Genomic DNA, 7586 nt, shown 5'->3' with positions numbered 1-7586 from the left:
CTCCTCTTTCTACAGCCAGCGTCCCAGACTCCACTTTGCTGAAAGCGCACGCGTGTGGGTGTGACTCAGGGCTATGCCCTTTTTTTTTTCTTCTAAGTCCGGCACTCTACTGCACTTCAGCGCATCTGCAGCAGTTCCCAACCACAGAGCCATAAATGTTCAGTTAGAGAAGCGGTGTATCAGATAAGAGAAGCGAGAGAGCGCCTAAAATCTACCCCCCCCCCCCCCCCAAAAAAAAAAAAAAAAAAGAAAAGAAAGCTAAAAGAGAAGAAAAGAGTGGGAAGTTTGCAGTCGAAGTTTTCCCTCCACGCTCCAGCAGCTTTCCACTTCAGCACCATGGAGAGCTCTTTCCTGAAACTGGACGCTGCCGAGTTCCTCGAGATCTGGCAGCACTTTGATGTGGACGGTAAGTACTGCAGCACTGATCAAGAATGGAGCTTCCCATTTTGCAGGGGGTGGGAGGGAAGGTTAGAAAAAGAAAAAACCTAAAACCTGCCCTGAGTTAAATGGGTAAAAGAAACCTGTTGGCTGTTTTGCATTGTTACACAATCTCTGCTTTCTTCCTTCTTAATTGCTTCAGATCTGTGTTTTCAAGCAGGTGCAAAAGACAACTTTCAGAAACGCCACGATGCGTTTTGTCTTAATCAAAGCCATATTGTCACCGTACATTTAATTATGTTATATGAAAAATTAGCCCTGAACGTTTCTAACATAGTACCTTTCAGAATTATAAGCGTTTTTAGTCTGCAAATGATGGTTCAAAGGAAGAAGCCAGAGGGTGAGAGAGACGAAATAACAGTAATAAATGGGAGCATGCACTTTATAGAATATCTTTTCCTCGTGCTCAGGGACAAGGCTAGGAGCAATACTGGTGTTATTTTTGTGGGGCAGTTAAAAAAAAGTCAATTTAATATATATTCAGATTTGTTCCTATGGGCTTCTTAGCAATTAGCACGTGCTAATCGTTAGCATGCACTAAGGGGTCCTGTTACCATTCTGTGGTTAAAAAAAGGCCCTGTGCTAGCTTTGGGGGCCATTTTTGCTGTGCACTGTGGCCCTTTTTACTGCGGCAGGTAAAAAGGCTGAAAATAGCCATGGCAATGAGGTATGATTTCTCTTACTATGTAGCCACATGAGGGGGAGCATGGGTAGTGAGCAGGGCTCCCATGCTATCCTGGCGGTAACTGGGTAGTACGTGATACTGCCCTATTAGTGCCGGGATAGTGCCAAGCTAAAATATATGGGCCAGTTTTCCCTAGCATGGGAAATGGCTGACGCCGGGGCTACAACTATCACCAGCACCCACGTTGGGTTGGCAGTAGCACCAGTGTAGCATGCAGTAAGCCCACTTTGGGCTCACTGCCTCTTTGTAAAAGGGCTGCGTAATCCATTAGTGCACCTTAGTAAAAGGACCCCTAAATTTGATAAGAATGTTATTTCACTATAGTCCTGAAAGGAAAGAAAAACGTGATGTGCTTGATTGAGTGTACAGTGTATCAAAATGCAAACAGTGAAAATTAAGAGGTCTTGACCATTATGTCTCTCATCTGCCCCCATCTCTTCCTCTTAAACATGCTACATCTGAAAATTTGTAAATAAGGGGTTCAAATTGAAAATGTTTTACATTTTCTCGTAAATAATGGTCTTACTTTAACATATACAAAAGTGAAAATGGTGGCTTACTGGTATTTATATTTTGGCAGTTTGAGAGGTATTGAGAAATGATGGCTTAATATGATAGTTTTCTTTAAAAAGAAATCAAGATCACATGAAAGGATGGGTTGTCCGTGCACATGGATATTTTTATAAACTGGAAAAGGTTGCATATGAAATGCTGATGCAGGAATCCTGTCAGCAAAAATATTGACACAACATTTTTTTAAAAATTATGTTTAGATAATGGTTACATAGAAGGAAAAGAACTTGATGATTTCTTTTGCCACTTGCTGAAGAAATTGGGATCAAATGTAAGTACCAATTTGTGTAATAAAAGGTTTCACATCCATTACAAGTTGTGCTGCTTAATCTCTGTTTTTCTAACGGTCATCAGGCTAGGGTTTCCTTAGAAACCAGCATAACCTACAAGATAAATTTGTTTTCTCTCTCAGCAACAGGATCACATTCAAATGGAGAGACAGTTTATGACAGATGCATATGAAATCATGAAAACATTAAATATTATGGTTATTTACTTTTGGTCCTCTGATTATCTCCATGGAGCAATGAGCTATAAAACCACAAAAAAAATCTGCTTCCACTACTCCATTTATAAATACAGGGCTTAAATTACTTTGTATTAATGTGTTAGCATGTGTTAATGCACTTTAATGGAAGTTAATGTCAGTTATGTACTTAGTGCATGCTGTTAGAGGAGACGGAGTGCTGCTCCAGAGAGAGAGAGAGTGAGAGAGCACCTTAACTGTTTGCTGATATTTTTATACTAATAGGGGAAGGAGTGTTCTGAATCCCATATAGTGCACAGTAGTCTATTTTTTTGGCAGTTCTTTGTTGTTCATCCCCATTTCCTGTCAGTAATACATCTCTAAAATTGTGTGACTCCTGACGCACACATTACTTGCTGAAACACAGCTGTGTCGAGCACTTTTATTTGTGCCATGAACCCTGGTTGATGAATATAGCATAAAAGACGTCTTGGTATTTTTAATTGGATTGTCTTTATTTGATCAATTGCCTCACTGTTCCACCTTGTTATTGTCTACGTGGGGACCTTATCCTTCTTCAACGCATCACATTAAATGACACCCAACAGTAGTTTATCGTTTATCATTTATCGTTTATTTACTATACCGTCACTTATTGCATAGCAAATCCGAACGGTTTACATATCAAAAAATATACAAATAACATATAATATAATTTAAGCTATGACCTCCATTGTATGATAGGACAGCACAGACAACTTCTATACCGAAGAGGACATAAACATTCATTACAGCATTCATACACCCCAAATCAGTCATACTCTGTCTCCATTAATTTATATCTTCTATATGGTATAGAGAACTTTTTTAATTACCTGAGTGGTTTCCTAAGTAAGTAGTGTTATATTTCAAAAGCTTTTTCAAAAAAACAGGTTTTCAGAGCTTTACAAAAAAGCTTATGTGAATCTTCCAGTCTGCCCATGAATAAAATGGGCCCTGCAGCAGATAGTGTATTTTAATGCTATTAAAATGCCAATAAAATCCCCATAACGATCTGACTTCCTAATTATTCCAGCCACAACTATTAAGGAACCCTATCTGTTCATCCTAATTACATCCTCACGACTGAATATTATATCTTGTCCTGATATCAATTTGTTATGTTATGTTGATCTTTCAACCCACTTCCAATCCAATATAATTTACTTATGCACTCTTATTTGTAATAATTGTAAAATTATTATTTCATTAATATGATTGCTATGATATTCTATGTACCCATCTGTATCTATATTCTGAAATTCTTATCCTATAATGTGTACATGTTGCTATAACATTTTGTAAACAACATTGAGCCTGCAAATAGGTGAGAAAATGTGGGATACAAGTGCAGCAAATAAATTAGCAAGAGCTAACCTTTAATAAATAACCTCCTTAGTAAATAGACCTCACTGATAATAATGAAGCTTGCATTGGTGTGTGTCAAATTACATTAATGCACGCTAGCATCCTAAAGCACGCTAGTAAATCTAGCCCACAGTTTGACACTAAAAACTAATTCAATTGGTTTCTTGATTCCTAGGTAAACTCTAGATCAGGGGTGGGCATCCACAGCCCTCGAGGGCCATAACCCAATCGCATTTTCAAGAATTCTACAATGAATATGCATGAGATCTATTTGAATATAATGGAAGCAGTGTATGCAAATCAAATCCATGCATATTAATTGTGGAAACCTTGAAAACCTGACTGGGTTGTGGCCCTTGGGGACTGTGGTTGCCCATCCTTGCTCTAGATATGTTTATTCTTCCAAGTGATTCAGATCATAAAGTCAAAGCGTAAGCTATAGATTAGCTGAAGGTGCTGCAGAGTGTGACTCATGAATAAAGAGAAAAGGGAGCAGTCACTAAAAAAAGAATTAATCTTTAGTCATTTTCTTAAGACCCCCTCATGGAAAATGTCCCGAGTGCTCTTTTTATCTTCCACACTGTACTCGAACACAAACATTCTGACATTGCTATTTCAGTGCAGAAAGACTAGAAACCAGGCATAGAGAAAATAATTCTCCTTCAGTTCCAGTGATGGAAAATTATCAGTCTTTAAGTAACTTGATAGATGGAATTAATAAGAAGGTTTTTTTTAAAATAAGTATTAATGTTCTATCAAGCTAAGGGGGTAACTTATTAAGGTGCGATAAATGGTGAGCTTTCACTGCACCTTGATTTATCACGTGAGCCAGCAACCTGCAATATAACAAATCCACAGGTTGCTGTCTACTGTGGAAAAGGATTAGTGATGCTTGCGAGCATTATTCTAGTAGTCTGGGAGCATTGGGCCTCAAAGATTCTGCCTGATACTCCCAGGCCGGAGCCTGCAGCCTGTAACATCTTCTCCCCGATTGTTTCCCCCCACTCATCAATCAAACCTCCTACAGCCCCAATCAAGCCTTCCATCCCTTAAAGAGCCCCCAGACCCCCCCAAGGGGCCTACCAGTAATTTAGTGGAGGAGTACCCTAGTGGTTAGTGCAGTGGACTTTGATCCTGGGGAACTGAGTTCAATTCCCACTGCAGTTCCTTGTGACTCTGGGCAAGTCACTTAACCCTCCATTGCCCCTGGTACAAAATAAGTACCTGAATATATGTAAACCACTTTGAATGTAGTTGCAAAAACATCAGAAAGGCAGTATATCAAGTCCCATTTCCCTTTCCCTTCGCTGGTGGTCTAATAGTCTTTGGGCAGGAGCAACCTCTCATTGCTCATGCCCTGGATAGAGTGGTCTTCTTGACAGCTCCATGAGTTTCAAGTCCCACATTTCCAACACTACCAAACATTGTTTCTTTAAGCTGAAACAGATTTATTCTGTATGTCATCTTATAAATTTTTCAAAATAAATTAATAACATATTTCTAATCACTGCACACATGTTAAAACTCATTCTTCTCAAGACAATATAAATTCAAAGTGAAAAAGTGCATATAAATAGATATTTTCAAAGCATGTTGTACATAAGCCATTTATCTTTAGAGAGTCCTGACATGGACCATGTTTTGCTTTTGCTGCATCAGTCAACCCAAAATGAGAAACTTTTAGTGTGTTCAACACAAAAAGGGGCGGATGTGTCAATCTCTAAAAAAATGAAAAAATTGTTATGAAAGAGCAAAATCATCAAGTAAATTTATAAACAATGATGTTCAAAAGAAAATTTAGGTTGAATGATAAGGGTACCTCATTCTGATGTAATCCACGCATAAATGAAAGACTCTGACTAACCCTGGTCACCCTTCCTCCTTATAAGAAAAGGGTCACATGATCAGGGAGTGGCTGCTGATTTGATGCTTTAACAACTACTGACCAATAAAGTCAAAGTACAGATTATTTTAAAAAGTAGATGTCAATTATGGTGTCCAAAATAATATAGAATGTGTTAAATGAAAAAGATTGTATAAATGTTACTGTAAAAATTTTAATTTAAAAAAGTCTACCACTCCACCTCTCGATTAAGGCCAAATAGCTCCTCTGTGTGCCAACACAATATCCATTTCTGTTCCTTCTTCCACAAAAGTGCAGATAAATTCCCATCCTCTGGCAATTATGGAACTTCTAAAATCACAAAACAGAGAGCTTCAGCTGCTTGTCAGTTGTCAATCCAATGTTGTACCAGGGATGCCTCCATTACACCTCTCTGGATACAGCTCAAATGTTCTACTATGCGAGTGTGGATAGTCCATTGTAAGTGGCCAATATAAAACTTATAGCACAGGCAAAGTATCATGCAAATGACCCCACTGGAGCCACAGTCAGTCCATTGTCTCAAATAAAATGTGTGCTTCAAAATAGGATATTGTATATAGCCCATAACAATCACATGCTTGCAAACTAAACAGTGACCACGTGAAATATGACCCACCTAGATTGCTATAAATTCTGCAGATTCTTCTTGGAAAACTAACTGAATCAGACGTTCCCATGGATTGCATGCCATGGAAAATGTAAATCTAGGGCATTGGAAAAAAATGTCATGAAACTGTAAAATGTGCTAACAAGGTTTGATAATATATTTTAATATGAAAAGCTATGTTCAAGTAGGGTAGTACGTGAATCCCTAGATCATTGAGATGGATGTAATAACAATGATTGCTGGACATACAATGCCCTTTTTATGCTGTTAAAATAATCATATGTGGATATCCACGTTTCAGAAAGCATGCAAACATATCTTCAGCTCAAGACTTAAATTGAAAAACTTCTGTACATGAGCAGCACAATCTCAAGATCAATGTGGAATGCTATTGTTCTTGGCTCCAGTTTCTTTCCCAGTATTTTTAGTGTTTTCCCCATCTTGTGGTTTTAGGTTCAATGATTTGCATAAATACTAGCATAAATGCTGAAAATTTGCATAAGCACTATTCTCTAAATACACATATGTGTTATTTGACAGATAGATGAACACATGGGCGGAGTCTGGGTGCAAAATAAGCAGGACTCACAGTTAAATGTGAACCTATAGGATACTATAAGTTACAAGTGTAAAGAGTAAAGGGTCAAGGATTTGATATCCTGCCTTTCTGCGGTACATCCAAAGCAATTTATGCTTATTATATACAGGTACTTTCTCTGTTCCTAGTGAGCTCACAATCTAAGTTTTTTACCTTGTATCTGTGTTGTTCAGGTGTGAGCATGCACACCAGCTCTATGGCTGCCAGAAGTTCTCATTCTTAAATTCTAGACACATATGCAACCTAAGTAGGCTCTACTTTCCTTTATAGAATAGGTACTACATAGGCATCTTTTAGGTGACTAACAGGCTCATTTTCAAAAGAGAAAAATGTCTAAAAAGTAGCATAAAGCAACATTTGGATGCTTCTCACAAAACGTCCAAATCAGTATTTTTGAAACCTATTTTTAGACATTTTTCTATGAAGTCCATCAGAAGTACGCCCAAATCTCAAGGGGACATTTCAGGGGAATGTTCAGGGCAGGACTTGGGTGTTCCTAAGACTTAAACATTTTTCAGCCATAGTAGAACAAAACAAAACCGTCCAGGTCTGAAACTTTGACGTTTTGAGCTAGACCTGCTTTTATAACGAATAAGGCACAAAAAGGTGCCCTAAATAACCAGATGACCACTGGAGGGAATCAGGGGTGACCTCCCCTTGTTCCTCCAGTGGTCACTAACCCCCTCCCACCCCCAAAAATGTGATGAAAAACATTACTTGCCAGCTTCTATGCCAACCTCAGATGTTATACTCAGGTCCATTAGAATAGCATGCAGGTCCCTGGAGTAGTCTAGTAGTGGTGCAGTGCACTGCAGACAGGAGGAACCAGGCTCCTACCTCCCCCTACCTGTTACACTTGTGAAGGACACCGTGAGACCTCCAGAACTCACCAGAAACCCACTGTACCCACATATAGGTGCTCTCTTC

General features: G+C 38.7%; 1 long non-coding RNA gene across 1 annotated transcript in view; it reads left to right on the top strand.

Moving 5' to 3' along the window:
• The first annotated feature begins 209 nt into the window (after positions 1-209).
• The window catches only part of LOC115459099, a 43881-nt gene continuing 36504 nt past the window's right edge, over positions 210-7586 (top strand). The window contains exons 1-2 of the long non-coding RNA XR_003940204.1: positions 210-406; positions 1897-1967. This is a non-coding gene — a long non-coding RNA (uncharacterized LOC115459099). The remainder of the gene's footprint in view (positions 407-1896; positions 1968-7586) is intronic.

Source organism: Microcaecilia unicolor, unplaced genomic scaffold (genome assembly GCF_901765095.1).
Source record: "Microcaecilia unicolor unplaced genomic scaffold, aMicUni1.1, whole genome shotgun sequence".
Lineage (NCBI taxonomy): Eukaryota > Metazoa > Chordata > Amphibia > Gymnophiona > Siphonopidae > Microcaecilia > Microcaecilia unicolor.
The sequence above is the reverse complement of the archived record's forward strand: the minus strand, read 5'-3'. Positions and strand labels throughout refer to the sequence as shown.